Below are 15186 nucleotides of genomic sequence, written 5' to 3' on the forward strand. Positions count from 1 at the left end.
GGACTTTCCAAAAACCCATTGGGAACAACTGAAGCAAACTAAAAAAAACTCATAAACAGCATCCTAAGATCTCTTTGGTACAAACCTGAGGACATCATTCCACAAGCATCACTGCAACAGCAGAAAACAAGCCTCAAGAAGCGGAAGTGGACTACCAATAGGTCTTGAAGAGGAAGTTTGTGCAAGGTTATTTGCAGACATTAAGCACAACAATCGTGTACGCTTCTGGGGTACGGTCAATAAGCTAATGCGTCCATCCCATGGGGGAGTCTCATATCGGTAGGAACTTTTGCAGTGTTTCTCTGGGAACATTTTAATCACCAAACAAAGTGGTCCTAAATACCTTGGGACCAGATTAAAAGCCTATATACCCGCACGTAATCTGAGATCCTCCAAGGAAAATCTACTAGTACCACCCCCATTTCTGTCTGAAGTCCAGTGGAGGAAAATCTATGGCTGTACTAGGGACAAAAGCCTGGAACTATTTACCCACCCAATTGAGACTTACACAGACGTCCATCTTTAAGAAAAAACTGAAAACCTGGATTTTCACAGTTCCAGAAAATCTGGCCCTATCTCTCATCTGACCACGGCGACATTATAGACCACACTCCCTGACACTCCGTCTACCCGCTCTCAGCGCCAAGATGCTCCATTGGAGTGAAAGCCAGCGATTTATAAATGTCAACTTTCATTCATTCATTCTGCTGCATATGCCATTGGCCAGTCAACCATAAAGCTGCAATGGACACACTTTCTGAAACTTTCCCAAAGGTAGGTAACCCTTCAGTACTTTTCCAACAACCAGCACGGGGCCCACAGCACGCCACTGGGTTGTCCCAGCTGAACGTAATCAGATGATTAATCTGTAAATGCAGGGGAGAAGGGGCTAGGCCCTAACAGCCTCCCCCCGGCGCTGAGGAATTCTGGACATAATCTTTAGAACCACTCTTTACAAAATCTGACTTTGAGGCACAATCCCAACCTCATAGAGAGGCTTGATAATCTCTGCAATTTACAAAGGTGGGGATAAGTCCCAGGCAAAAAACTATCACTTAGTTGCCTACATCGACAACGAGGCAAAATACTTTGCAGGGACATTACTAGAGGAACTCTCGTCTTGGGCTTCATAGAATGCAATAATTCCACTCAATCAAACAGGGTTCTCTAAAACATCAAGCACGATAACTAACATCTTAGCCATGTCACTTTTTTTCGACACAGCGAAAGCCTCCAAACAGCTCCTTCATCTCCGTTTTATTGATTTCAGGGCAGCTTTCGACCATGTACACCGCGCAGGCTTTAATCAATTAATCAATCATGCCATTTGTATAGCGCACTACTCACCCGGGAGGGTCTCAAGGCGCTTGGGGGGAGGGGTATGCTACTGCTCGAACAGCCAGGTCTTGAGTTGTTTCCTGAAGGCGAGATGGTCCTGGGTCAGCCGAAGGTGGATGGGGAGGGAGTTCCAAGTCTTGGCAGCCAGGTAAGAGAAGGATCTTCCTCCGGCGGTGGCTCTTCGGATGTGTGGTACGGCTGCGAGGGCGAGGCTGGTGGACCGTAGCTGGCGGGTGGGCGTGTAGAAGGTCAGGCGGTCGTTGAGGTACTTGGGGCCCAGGTCGTGGAGAGACTTGTGTGCGTGGGTGAGGAGCCGGAACGTGATCCTCTTGTCGACGGGGAGCCAGTGCAGGTTCCTCAGGTGGCTGGAGATGTGGCTGCGTCGTGGCACATCCAGGATGAGTCGGGCGGAGGCATTCTGGATGCGCTGGAGTCTTTTCTGTAGCTTGGCTGTGGTTCCGGCGTAGAGGGCGTTTCCGTAGTCCAGTCGGCTGGTGACGAGTGCCTGGGTGACAGTCTTCCTGGTCTCGGTCGGGATCCAGCGGAAGATCTTGCGAAGCATACGCAGGGTGTTGAAGCACGATGAGGAGATGGCGTTGACTTGTCTGGTCATCGAGAGGGAGGGGTCCAGGATGAAGCCCAGGTTGCGTGCGAGGTCGGTTGGCTTGGGTGCGGTGCCCAGGGCTGGAGGCCACCAGGAGTCGTCCCAGGCGGAGGGCGAAGATCCCAGGATGAGGACTTCCGTCTTGTCCGAGTTCAGTTTCAGGCGGCTGTCTTTCATCCACTCGGCGACGTCTTTCATCCCTTCGTGTAGGCAGGTTCTGGCGGTGTCGGGGTCTCTGGTGAGGGAGAGGATCAGCTGGGTGTCGTCGGCGTAAGAGATGATGTTGAGGTTGTGCTGGCGTGCGATGGCTGCGAGAGGTTTCATGTAGATGTTGAAGAGGGTGGGGCTGAGTGAAGATCCTTGCGGGACGCCGCAGATGACTTCGGTGGCCTCGGAGCGAAACGGGGGGAGGCGGACTCTTTGTGTTCTTCCGGCGAGGAACCAGATGGTCCACTCCAGTGCCTTCTCTTGGATACCGATGTTGCTGAGGCGCTGGACTAGGATGCGGTGGCAGACCGTGTCGAACGCAGCGGAGAGGTCCAGGAGGATGAGGGCCACTGTTTCCCCCTTGTCGAGCAGGGTCCGGATGTCGTCGGTGGCTGCGATGAGGGCGGTCTCGGTGCTGTGGTTGGCTCTGAAGCCGGACTGCGAAGGGTCGAGGGATCCGTTCGTCTCGAGGAAGGCGGTCAGCTGTCTGTTAACGATCTTCTCGATGACTTTAGCAGGAAAAGGGAGGAGTCGAGATGGGGCGGAAGTTTTTGAGATCGGTGGGGTCCGCTGTAGGTTTCTTTAGGAGGGCGCTGATCTCGGCGTGCTTCCAGCTCTCCGGGAAGGTGGCGGTGTTGAAGGAGGCGTTGATGATGTTCCGGAGTTGGGGTGCGATGGTGGAGTCGGCCTTGTTGAAGACGTGGTGTGGGCAGGGGTCGGTCGGTGATCCGGAGTGGATGGTGTTCATCGTGCGGGCTGTGTCTTCGGTGGTCACTGTGGTCCAGGTGCGAAGGGTGGCGGTGGGGGGCGTTGGTTCGACGGTTGGGTGCGTGGGTGGGGCGCCGAAGCTGTTGTGGATGTCGGCGATCTTGCAGTGGAAGAACGAGGCGAGGGAGTCGCAGAGGTCTTGTGACGGAGTGATGTCGTTGGGGCCGGTGCTGGGGTTGGAGAACTCCTTGACGATAGTGAAGAGCTCTTTGCTGTCGTGGGCGTTGTTGTCCAGTCGTTCCTTCAGGGATTTCTTCTTGGTGGTGTGGATGAGCTGGTGGTGCTTGCGGGTAGCGTGTTTGAGGGCGGTCATGTTGTCGGTGGTCCGGTCGAGGAGCCAGGCTTTCTCGAGGGTGCGGCAGGTCTTCTTGGAGTCCTTGAGGTAGTCGGTGACCCAGGATGCCTTCTTGCTTCTGGGTCTGCTGGGAGGGTTCTTTAGTGGCGCGAGGTCGTCGGCGCAGGCGGTCAGCCACTGTGTGAAGTTGCGGGCTGCTTCGTTGGGGTCCGTTGTGTTGGCGGGTGGGCTCTGGCTGAGGGAGGTGGTGAGCTGGTCTGCGGTGATCTTGCTCCAATTCCTGTGAGGTACCTGTTGCGGGTGGTGGGTCGTGGATCTTTTGAAGCTGAAGTGGACGCAGCTGTGGTCGGTCCAGTGGAGTCCGGTGGCGTGGCTGAAGGTGATGTACTTGCTGGAAGAGAAGACGGGATCAAGCGTGTGGCCGGCGTAGTGGGTGGGGGTGTTGACCAGTTGCTTGAGTCCGAGGTTGGCGAGGTTTTCCAGCAGGGCGGTGGTGTTGCGGTCCTTGTTGTTCTCCAGGTGGAAGTTGAGGTCCCCGAGGAGGATGTAGTCAGTGGAGGGGAGGGCGTACCGGCTGATGAAGTCTGTGATGTCTTCGCTGAATTGTGTGCGTGGTCCCGGGGTTCTGTAGACGAGGGTGCTTCTGAGGGTCGTCTTAGGGTCGGTGTGAATCTGGAAGTGGAGATGTTCGGCTGTGGCGAAGGAGTCGTTGGCGTCGGTCGTGATGCGGATGGTGTTCCTGTGGATGATGGCGATGCCACCTCCGGTCTGGTTGATGCGGTCCCTCCTGATGATCTTGTACCCGTCCGGGATGGCGATGGCGATGTCGGGTGCAGAGGAGGCGTTCATCCAGGTTTCCGTGAGGAAGGCGACGTCCGGTGATGTAGCGTCGAGGAGGTTCCAGAGTTCCACGGCGTGTCTGTGGACGGAGCGGGTGTTGATCAGGATGCACTTGAGGTGGTTGCTGCTGGTGTTTGTCTTGGCGGGTGCGGGGCAGGTTCGGAGGCAGGTGAACTTGCAGGTGCAGGGTCCGTGGGTGTGTCTCGGGGTGGCTCGGCAGCAGGCGTGGGTCCGGCCGGCATTGAGTGCGTTGAGAGTGGCGGCGTCGTAGGTCAGTCGGGTCGTCTTGCCTCGGCGGGGAGGGCCAGGGGTCCTGGCGCTGGGCGCGGTCCGGGCGCGGACGGACGCAGACTGGCTTACCTTTGGTGCACCTTCGGCACTCAATCGGTGCTCCCGATGCGCGCGTCCGCTGCGCGGTCGCTCTGGGGGCGTCATAAGTAAGGAGCTTTAGAGTAATCTGGCTGATCTGGGACATTCATGAAAGAAGGGGGTTCCCCGGAGGGCTTTACGGATGTTGGCGGGCCGCGAGGGGGAGAAAACTGGAAAATAGAAAAAGGAACGTAACCCCGCCTAATGATATGATGGTCCTAACAATAGGATCCCAATGTATGTGGGGTGATTAACCTAGGAGTTTAGCAATGCACATAACAAAAGATAGTCAATCCAATTATACCCAACAGCAAGTTTTTAGCAAATATATATATATTTTTATTTTTTTATATATTCTTTCAATTGATGTAAAAAAGATCGTACAAAAATAGATAATATTTTAAATCCACAAAGTATCAAACGACATATATTAATGCAAAAAGAGATAAAAATAAGAGAAATTCATCCTACTTTGGAGCCTACCCAGTAACAAGTCATACTTCAATCATACCCTCATGTTCTCAATTACCAAATTAATCTACCTAACATTCTATCATTCAACTTTCATTCTTCCACGCATTCCTATCGTCCTGGCGTATGCAACATAGAATTAGTAAGTTTGTTGCATAAATCAGAATGTTATTCCAGACAGGTGACATTAATACGGCTCCTAATGAATATGAAACAGTGTGCCGTATTTTCTGGAAACACAAGCCGACGCGCGTTTCGGTGACAGGCCAGAAGGGCCACACCTTCGTCAGGGCTGGGGGTGTTGACTGGGAGAGGATGGAACAAAAATCTGGGAATAAAAAACAATGTCTTAATTTTTTCATTCTATAAAGATACAATCATAACATGTTCAGGCATGTACTTTTTCCACTTTTTAACACTTTTTAACAAAGATAAACATTGATTATTAATAATAGTAAAGTAACTGTATGGTTGACTTTTTGTGGCTGTGCAATGCTCGACTACCTAGTGACACTCCCTATAACAGTCTCCCGGTTAGGTGAGATCTGTGAAAGGCATAAAGATAACCTTAACTAAGCGACCCATCGAGTACATTTCATCACATCTCTCATATATCACAATATTACATACATTCATTCTAGAGCATGTTTGACCAAGTGCAAAAGGAAATTTTTACAATTACTAGTAATGGTCAAGGACCCTAGGGGTGAAGTCATTTACTCTAAACAATAGTGAAAGGATAGTAGGCATAATATCTGGATATTTTTTAGTTCATTATTGGGGTTAGAAGACCACAGGGGATCTGCGCAGTATTTTTAAGTCAGGTTTTACTGGTGCTTGACAATTTATCCTTTTAATTTTTGAAACCCTTATTTAAAGCTGAAAAAGACAATGTATTAAGTAAGAATTTTTTTTATTTTTTTATTTTTTTTTATTTTTACCTATTATAAAGTTCTAGTCATAATGACACAGATACTTGAGACCAGATGTCCTATGTCCAGAAGGTAGAATTTTCTATTTCAGCTCACACCGGATCCCGTGATAGAGAATCTATAAGTCAAATGGAGCTTAAAGTAAACATTTGTTTTTTCAAGACAGGGGTATCATATTTATTTGGGGGCATAGTTGGATGTCTGTTTCAGTTATGAGATTGACAACACTATATCCTATAGTCAGGCAAAGGTTTGAGGATAATGTATTTCTCACAGTACCTGAGACAATCTTTAGATAGTTCTTCAGAGTTGATAAGAAGTTTGTCCCCAAATATTGGAAGACTATGATTCCTGATAAACAAAGGGAACACTCATTATAGATGGACTCTCGTAATTGCGTCAACCCACAATGGTTAAATAAGATGGATGTTCCATTACCCAAATATGATGGCTATCACGGTGCTCAATACAATGAAACCGGCTCCAAGACTCAGCAATTTATGATGGAGTAGATCCGCCGCACTTTCTGCTATTCGGATAGGTAGGTAGCTATCAGTAAACAGTTCCTAATAGAGGATAAAGGGCCAGTAATAAGTATACACTATTATAAATATCCTCTAGATGGTACAGAGTCAGATGAAAAAATAGTCTGTCTTATATAAACACCGTTAGCAAATAAGGCAGGGTCCGCAAATGATAAAGGTGTAGTTCCGCCGTATTTACCGCTAGCCGAGTAAGCTGATGGATATCAGTGAAAGGATTCCCTAATGGAGGATAAGGGCCAATAATAAGTCAACACTATTATAAATATCCTCTAGTAATTGCAAAAGTCAGGTAGAAGGGTATACACACCGTAAGAAGATGAAATAGAATGCCGCCGTATTTTCTGCTGTATGAACGGTGTGTAACTGTGGATAGCGCTACCTAATAGAGGATAGATGATAGAATAAAGACAGTGATAAGTAAATAACTTAACACGTCAGGTCTAAGTGGTAGGGTATCGGCCAATAACACATACCTTAGGAGAAAACAGGTCAATCTGTTAAAAGGGGGGTCCGCCGAATCACCGCATCGACCTTCCGAAACCGGAGACAGGACTCTCACCGATTCAGAGCCTATTCACGTTTAAATAGCCCGCTCTTCGCATCACGGAAGAGAGGCATCAGCTGCGTAGAGTAGCAAACATCGACGGCAGACTTAATTTTTCTGATAGGTAGATGGCGGCCATCTTAGAGTGGCTACTCGGAGGTAATAGAGATCAAAAACGGACCTCATTCCTTTAATTTTCCTGATAGATAAATTGCGGCCATCTTAGAGTGGCTACTCAGAGGTAACAGAGATCAAAAACGGACCTTATTCCTTTAGTTACTTACTAGTCGCCATCTTAGAAAGGGTTCTTTTAGATTTCTTTTAACTAATGGGTGTATCCTAGGGACATGAAATGTGCCAATTGTGCGCGATGTTTAGGTGTCCTCGCTTATAATGTTCAAAATATATCCAGTAACAGATATTGCCAAAAACAGAGATATTTCCTTCCAGTTTATATTACATTTTTTGAGTATGGTGGTCGAGCATCATTGTCAAGGAGATAATTTTTACAGAAATGCCTGGTGCCAAGGACATTCTTCATTGAGTCCTTGATCCACAGCATTCAGAAAAAAAATCCAGAATACCTCCCGTTTTTTTCGTAGGCATACGGGATCAGTTCCAGGGTTCGCTTTTATTTTTTCTAGAATAAACCAACGTAGTTCCAGTTCTTTATGTTCTTTTTCTAGCCAGTGTGCTACAATCGGGGCTGCAGTTTTTTGATTCCTAATGTTGGATCTATGCTCCCCTATTCGCACTCGGCACTCTCTGCCTGTCTCCCCAACATATGGGAGGTTCAACGGACACAGAATTAGGTATATGATATTATTATGACTTCACCCCTAGGGTCCTTGACCATTACTAGTAATTGTAAAAATTTCCTTTTGCATTTGGTCAAACATGCTCTAGAATGAATGTATGTAATATTGTGATATATGAGAGATGTGATGAAATGTACTCGATGGGTCGCTTAGTTAAGGTTATCTTTATGCCTTTCACAGATCTCACCTAACCGGGAGACTGTTATAGGGAGTGTCACTAGGTAGTCGAGCATTGCACAGCCACAAAAAGTCAACCATACAGTTACTTTACTATTATTAATAATCAATGTTTATCTTTGTTAAAAAGTGTTAAAAAGTGGAAAAAGTACATGCCTGAACATGTTATGATTGTATCTTTATAGAATGAAAAAATTAAGACATTGTTTTTTATTCCCAGATTTTTGTTCCATCCTCTCCCAGTCAACACCCCCAGCCCTGACGAAGGTGTGGCCCTTCTGGCCTGTCACCGAAACGCGCGTCGGCTTGTGTTTCCAGAAAATACGGCACACTGTTTCATATTCATTAGGAGCCGTATTAATGTCACCTGTCTGGAATAACATTCTGATTTATGCAACAAACGTACTAATTCTATGTTGCATACGCCAGGACGATAGGAATGCGTGGAAGAATGAAAGTTGAATGATAGAATGTTAGGTAGATTAATTTGGTAATTGAGAACATGAGGGTATGATTGAAGTATGACTTGTTACTGGGTAGGCTCCAAAGTAGGATGAATTTCTCTTATTTTTATCTCTTTTTGCATTAATATATGTCGTTTGATACTTTGTGGATTTAAAATGTTATCTATTTTTGTACGATCTTTTTTACATCAATTGAAAGAATATATAAAAAAATAAAAATATATATATATTTGCTAAAAACTTGCTGTTGGGTATAATTGGATTGACTATCTTTTGTTATGTGCATTGCTAAACTCCTAGGTTAATCACCCCACATACATTGGGATCCTATTGTTAGGACCATCATATCATTAGGCGGGGTTACGTTCCTTTTTCTATTTTCCTGATCTGGGACATTCCCCAGACCTTGCTGGCCTTGCTAATAATGCTCCACATGGACACATGAGTGTAGGTAAAGTTGGGTGCAGGAACACACCTCTCAAGATGAATACCAACAGACAAAGGGCTAAAGCAGGGTGCGTTCTTGCTCCCACTTTGATCTCTTTATAGCTGACCTGACGCAGGCACTCAATGCCTGCAACTCCCATGCCCCTAGGCTAGGGGTTTTGTCATTGTCTATTTCCCTCTGTCGACGATGTGGTTCTGGTTAGTCTCACTCAGGTGGGCCTACAACACGATTCAGGAATACTCTGCCAAAAATGGGTTTGAACATCAACTTTGACAAGACATGCATTATGGCTATCTATAATAACCGGAAAAGAACACCGGTCTGGCATTGGGGGAATACACAAATCCAGACACCAACAGAATAGAAATATTTAGGGGTAATCGTCTAGGTGCAAGGGCACCACAGCCCATTTAAAAAGAAAATCAGCATGGAATTCAATAAAGCTCCTTTTGCTATTGAAGGCCCATGTGTGAAAATGAATTTTTCCTACAAGACACAAGTCAAGTTAGCAGCCACACATACCTGCAATTTGACCTTTCAATTTCACAAAGGGAGATTACCATAACAGGCTCTACAAGTCTCTCCATTGAGCGATATCGTTTCACAGGGACCATTTGTGATTTGCATATTTCAGTTAGCATGCCCTCTTTCATCATAAAGGAATCCAAAATAATGCAGTTTGTTTGATTTGAAGGTAGCATGTTCCAGAACCATAACATTAGGCTAGCCAGTGACATTCTGCAGCAATCATTCATTCACAGACATTCCTAAGCCAGCATATTCCTTTCGTTTCTGTAGCGCATCTATTCTCACTCATACAACACTATGCAAACTTGCCCCTTCACCTCATTCTCATTCACTTTGTTGTTTACCTCTGCCAGTTGGGGCTACTTCTTGCCCTCTTTATACTCTGCGAATAATACAAATGCTTCATTTCCAACATACCATGTTTAAGAACCTTAACTACATATCCTTTTTCTTGAGGTCATGCCATTCTTTCAACCACAAACAAATATGTATACCAACCTTTATCAACCTTTTGTGTGCTGGAGTTCCCTCGGGTGGGTTGGGAGAGGTTACGGCTGTCTCATATATCCTGCTTTTTCAGTTAGGCTTACCAATGACTTCGAGTGGGAGCCTACCACTCACATACCTCAAGGAGAACCACCCCTTCTAAAATAGCTGTGCACTCTTAACTAGAGGGGAACTGCCCCTCATACGGCACTATCGCACCGACCGTCTCTAATGGAGAAACCTGGCACAGTTCATCTATCTTCTCTGCCTGTGATATTACCTGGGTATGAGTAAGGTTCTAAGTGACACCTACCATGAAGGTCCTACCCCTTGCAGACTCATCTCTTATCCTGAGAGGGGAACCACCAGTCTGCCCTTTTATATTTACCCCATTGTGATGGGGAAAGAGAAGAAAAACCTGGCAGGCATGTCACTTCTCACAGGAAACCTGTCTGCGGTGTATAGTTTATTTCCTTGGTAAATCGTTACTTTCCCATCCCGCACCCTACATCTTTAGTTGCTCTAAAAAACCCAACTAAGGTTACGTGTGTGCCACTTACCAGTGCAGCCAGGTCTCGAGCAAAGGTGAGAATTGTGGGGGAATATGCGTCCATTTGGCACGCCTTCTGCGATCACCACAACTTTGCTGCGGAGGACACACTGATCTAATAACAAGTGCCAATGGCGTGCCAGCCTTCCTCCGCCAAAACTGTCAACACCCGAACCTTAAATACATTTTATAAAGATGATCATTCTTTGAGAGCAAAGTTTTTATTCATTTGAATGACAGAGCTTCCTACTGGTCCAGAAAAATGTCTGACAAAATGCTCTGGGCACACATAGTCATGCATGACAAACAGATGTGCATTCATTATACGTGTAGCGGCTCCTTCCTGGTACATTGCAAATACCAGAACAACAACATCCCATTTCAAGTTCAAGTTTCCACAACCTACACCTCCATGCATGCCCATTATTGGTATGAGTGATAGATGTCATTCTTGCGGGCCAGAAGCATGGCCACAAAGTCCATCTACACTTCCAAAAGTGTGTGGCTTAGTGTGGTGTCCGTCATCTCGTACCTCTGCCGACCAAATATTCTGATGCATTTGTATTCATGTTGTCATTGGCATAGTATGGCCTTGCAGTGGAAACAGTTATGGGTTTCTTGTCGGCCTTTTTAAGTTTGCCTGATAAACCCTCTTTCTTTAAATCATTGGTTGTGATGCGTTTTCTGAAGGACCTGTTCCATATGTTTCCTCGAAAGCCATTCCATTCTTCATGCCTAGGTGGGACCTACATTTAGACCTTATGTTCCTTGTTTGCTCGCCATTTGAGCCTCGCCACAGTAATGTGCTACAGTTTCTGATAATCAAAACAGTCTTTCTTGTTTGTCACTTCCGCATATAGTGTGCTTGAAGAAAAGAAGCTTTCTGTGCAACTTCTCTACTTTCTTCCCAGGCAAATTGGTGCTGAGGACTAACTAGGTTCAGCTTCCTGATGAAACACCAAGAACGCAATCCAGTGCAGTGGGTAATCCAGGTGAAAATACATATGCATTCAAATATGCTATTGCTGGCCACGAATGAGCCTCCTGAGGCATGTAGCCTCATTCCACCAGGGCCAAGCGGCTATGACTGCACGTGCCCCAGAGGTGCAGGGGTCATATTTCTAACCCTCTGGTGCAGGGACTTAGTTCAATGCACCAACCCAAATTACAAATCCAGTTGGACTGTGACCCATACACAGCCCACTAAGCAATACTGTGAGGATGCTATTCTTTGTGGTCACAATTAGTCCCTCCAACCCTCTTTTATTAATGAATAACACACTCAAAATAGCACTAAGAAAAACAGGATAAAACTTTAAAATGTTTATTTCTAAAACCCAAGTCTAGTACATAAAATATTAACGGTAACAATATGTATGAGAAAATAAGCGCAGTAATACATGACATAGCCATCAAACACCGTATGATCAGTCCTAAAATGGTAAGTACATTCCTAGCATCCTAAAATCCTATTGCTACTTCTAAGCCCTATGCGAAAATATAGTTGAAATAGCATTTAAATTTACTTTCTCTAGATGGATCACACAGCATACATTTCTTAGCGAGAAATAGCTATTTAACTTCTCTCTATCTCCAGCTGGGCTGGATGCCACTGCTCTACATCAATATCGGAGCCCTGGAGCAGCCCCTGATTTAGATTGGTTTGCGTCAAACCAGCATGACTTCTTGCCTGATAATTCGGTCGCAAAACTTCTCTGCCAAATTCAGGGGTTTTATAGTACTTGATCGCCAATGTTTGTTCCAAATTTATACGTTTTGCATCATTAAAGTGTCAACAAGACAAAACAAGTATGGTGATAAATGTGTCATCTCAATTCACATGTGGACATTTTAGCCTCCACTGTGAATGTCTATATCTGAAAGAGACTATTAGTTATAGATTCCTTGCCTTAGAATTACTCCCAGGCCTCAGACTAGATCCGGAAAAAAAAATTCGGAGCAGTACCCCTGCTCGTCAGTAGGTGACGTTGGTCGACTCCACGTTCGTCGTCGGCGTCATGATCACCAGGATAACGTTGCGCTATCTACTTAGATGCCGCCCTCGCCGCGCTGACGTCAGTTTTCTTTTTCTGCATCAGCCAGCGCAGTTCCTGAGAGAGCGGTACCCGTAGTCACTTTTTTGACTAACTTTTTCAACTTTTGTCGACTTCTTTTTTAGGCGTGTTGACTCCTGGTGCACGTAGAGCTGTCAAGTCAGACCGGCTTCAAGGCTTGTGACGCCTGTCACACATTGATGTCGATTACAGACCCTCATCTCGTGTGCCTCTGGTGTCTGGAGCGCGACCACGGCCCGAAGTCGTGCTCAGACTGTTGGGCCATGAACCTGAAGTCTTTGCGGGAGAGGTTCCAAAAGCTTCTGGAGGCCCGGCAGTCTGCGCCGCGTCGCTCGAGGTCCCGGTAGAGAGGGAGGTCGTGTAGCCATCACCACCACTCCTCTTCCAAGTCTTCAGGTAAGTCGAAGCACAAAAAGAAGGCGAAGAAGCACCGTCCCTCTTCGCGTTCTCCCTGTCCATCGGCCGACACGAAATGCGGATTGTAGTCGTTCTGCGGCTCCGCTCAGAGCTTTCCTCCTTTTCCGACAGCCGGAGAGACCCCTGCCCAACTTCGTAGTTTTTAAGAAGCCCTTCCTTCGATCTTTGGGCAGCCCAACTCCACCAGCGTGCTTTCGGCCCCCGCAGACTCGGCTGAGGGTTCTAGGCCTTCGTACCCGGTGGCCCAATCGCCACAGGGCCCCAGAGATTCAAGCCTGGATCCGTATCGGCATTGGTTGACCTTACGACACCTCCTCTGGCGCTGAAACCTCTCTGAGGCGGGTTGTGTCCACAGCCGGTGAGAGGAGCTGGGTGATGCCAGTGGTCTGGACACCTCACTAGATCTTGGTAAGCTTTCTTCCCCCACCGTGGCTATGGCGGAGGGAGCCTGATACACAGTGGTGTTGCGTAGAGCGGCTGAGAGCTTCCTCCTGTGGCAGTCAGGACCAACCTTCTGACTGAGGTGCTTCAACAGCCAGCGTTCTCTTTGGAGCCCTTGCTGCCATTCAATGAGGCCCTCACTGACATCCTTCTGGGCACCTGGTCCAAGCCCAGCACAGGTGGTCCTGTGGATAGGATGATTGCCTTACGCCACTGCCCGGCCACCGGCGATCCAGTTTTCCTCTACCAACACGCTTTAAGGATTCTAAGGCTACATCCAGATCCTTGGGCCTCGCGTCCACCTCTCGCCCGTGCAGTCTGCTTTTCGCTCCATTACTTTCCGTCCAGAGCCACAATTCTGCGCAAGCTGCTCAGCCTATGCGCGGCAGGGGGGCATGGGACCATGAACATGGTCAGAGGAGCCATATATGCCCTGGCGCGCCGACATCAGTTTTCTTCTTTTCTGCGTCACGACGTGGATCCTGGAAACCAGCAGTTCCTGGCCTACTTCGGGCGTTCTCGACACCGTTGGTGTCATACCGGAACAGTGTGCAGTGCCCTCTGGGTTCAAAGCCTGTGAGGCCTGTGCGAGTCAGATGTCCAGCACTGACCCGCACCTTATTTGCATGTGGTGCCTTGGTGTGCACCATGATTCCAAGCAATGCAGCGTCTTTCAGCAGATGAAACTGAAGTCCCTTCGGGAACGCCTTATGAAGCTGTTGACCGCGCAGCTGCCAGGCCCAGCTTCTTGTCGCCGCTCTCCCTGTGCGGATGGCGGACGAGGCGTCGGCGATGCCGGGTTCGATGCCAAGCTATTGAGGCTGGGCCCCATGTTCGACAGGCCCACACTCAGCTTTAAGCCTGAGCCCACGTCTGGGGTAACGCTTCAGCTGACGTCGGTCGACGCCCAGGTTGCATCCCCAGTGGAGGCCGTTGCCGTCCGGTCAACTCCGACACAGCACCCACCGATGCCGCTGTCGACGCCGGCGTCCATCATTCATAGACACCAGCGTCCACGAATGGGGCTGACCTTCCTACGGATTCCTTGCTTCTGTCTGAGCGGGGTCGGGTGACACCGGTCTCCGCTACAGCACTTTTTGATGCTGCTGCTTCCCCTGGTCGGTAGCAACTGGTGCAGGTCCCTAGTGTGGCATGGCCTTCGGGTCGTTCCCCAGCCCGCTCTCTATGGCAACTGGGAGGATTAGTCTCCAACCGTCTCCTACGGATGGCCTCTTGTCCCCTCCTAGGGTGACTACTGAGCTAGGGGCTACTTATGTGCGGACTATCAACTGGGCAGCTGCTATCCTCGGCTTTCAGCCTCCTGTGGTGCCCCTCATTCCTGATCCCTTAATGGATTTGCTTCATCTTAAGTCCATTACCGTGGAGCCCTTGCAACCCCTCGGGGCGCTTTATTAGAGATACTGCATGGCGCATGGGCACGGCCCTCTTCCGGGGCCCCGTTGATCGGGCTATTACTGGTAGACACTGCCCCGCCCCTGGTAATCCACTTTGTCTATCCCTCCACCCTACTGCTCAGGGCATGGTGCTTCAGGCTGCTTTTGGGTTGCAGGACTCCTCCACTTTGCCCTTGTTTTCTCCCACCTGGGAATCCAGGTGGCTGGATACATGTGGGAGACAGCTTTTTGCTTCTTCTAGCGCGGCCATTCACGCTTTAAACACTACATGCGTGTTTGCACAGACGTCCTCTGCACTCTGGGACTCTGTGGCTAACCTTCTTCCTTCTCTTCCGGAGGAATTGCGCCCCGAGTTACTCCGTCTGGAGTTTCCATTATGGGTACCCGTCTGGGGCTCACATGCTACCCTGCATCGCTCGGTTGTCTGTAGTGATCAGACTCCGGGTCTAGGGCT

At 48.1% G+C, this 15186-nt stretch overlaps 1 protein-coding gene across 27 annotated transcripts in view; it reads left to right on the plus strand.

Annotated features, from left to right (window-relative positions):
- MICAL3 (microtubule associated monooxygenase, calponin and LIM domain containing 3) overlaps positions 1-15186 on the plus strand; it is a 2019125-nt gene that overhangs the window by 1985249 nt on the left and 18690 nt on the right. The gene's annotated exons all lie outside the window — the stretch shown is intronic.

Source organism: Lissotriton helveticus, chromosome 1_1 (genome assembly GCF_964261635.1).
Source record: "Lissotriton helveticus chromosome 1_1, aLisHel1.1, whole genome shotgun sequence".
NCBI classification, from domain to species: Eukaryota; Metazoa; Chordata; class Amphibia; order Caudata; family Salamandridae; genus Lissotriton; species Lissotriton helveticus.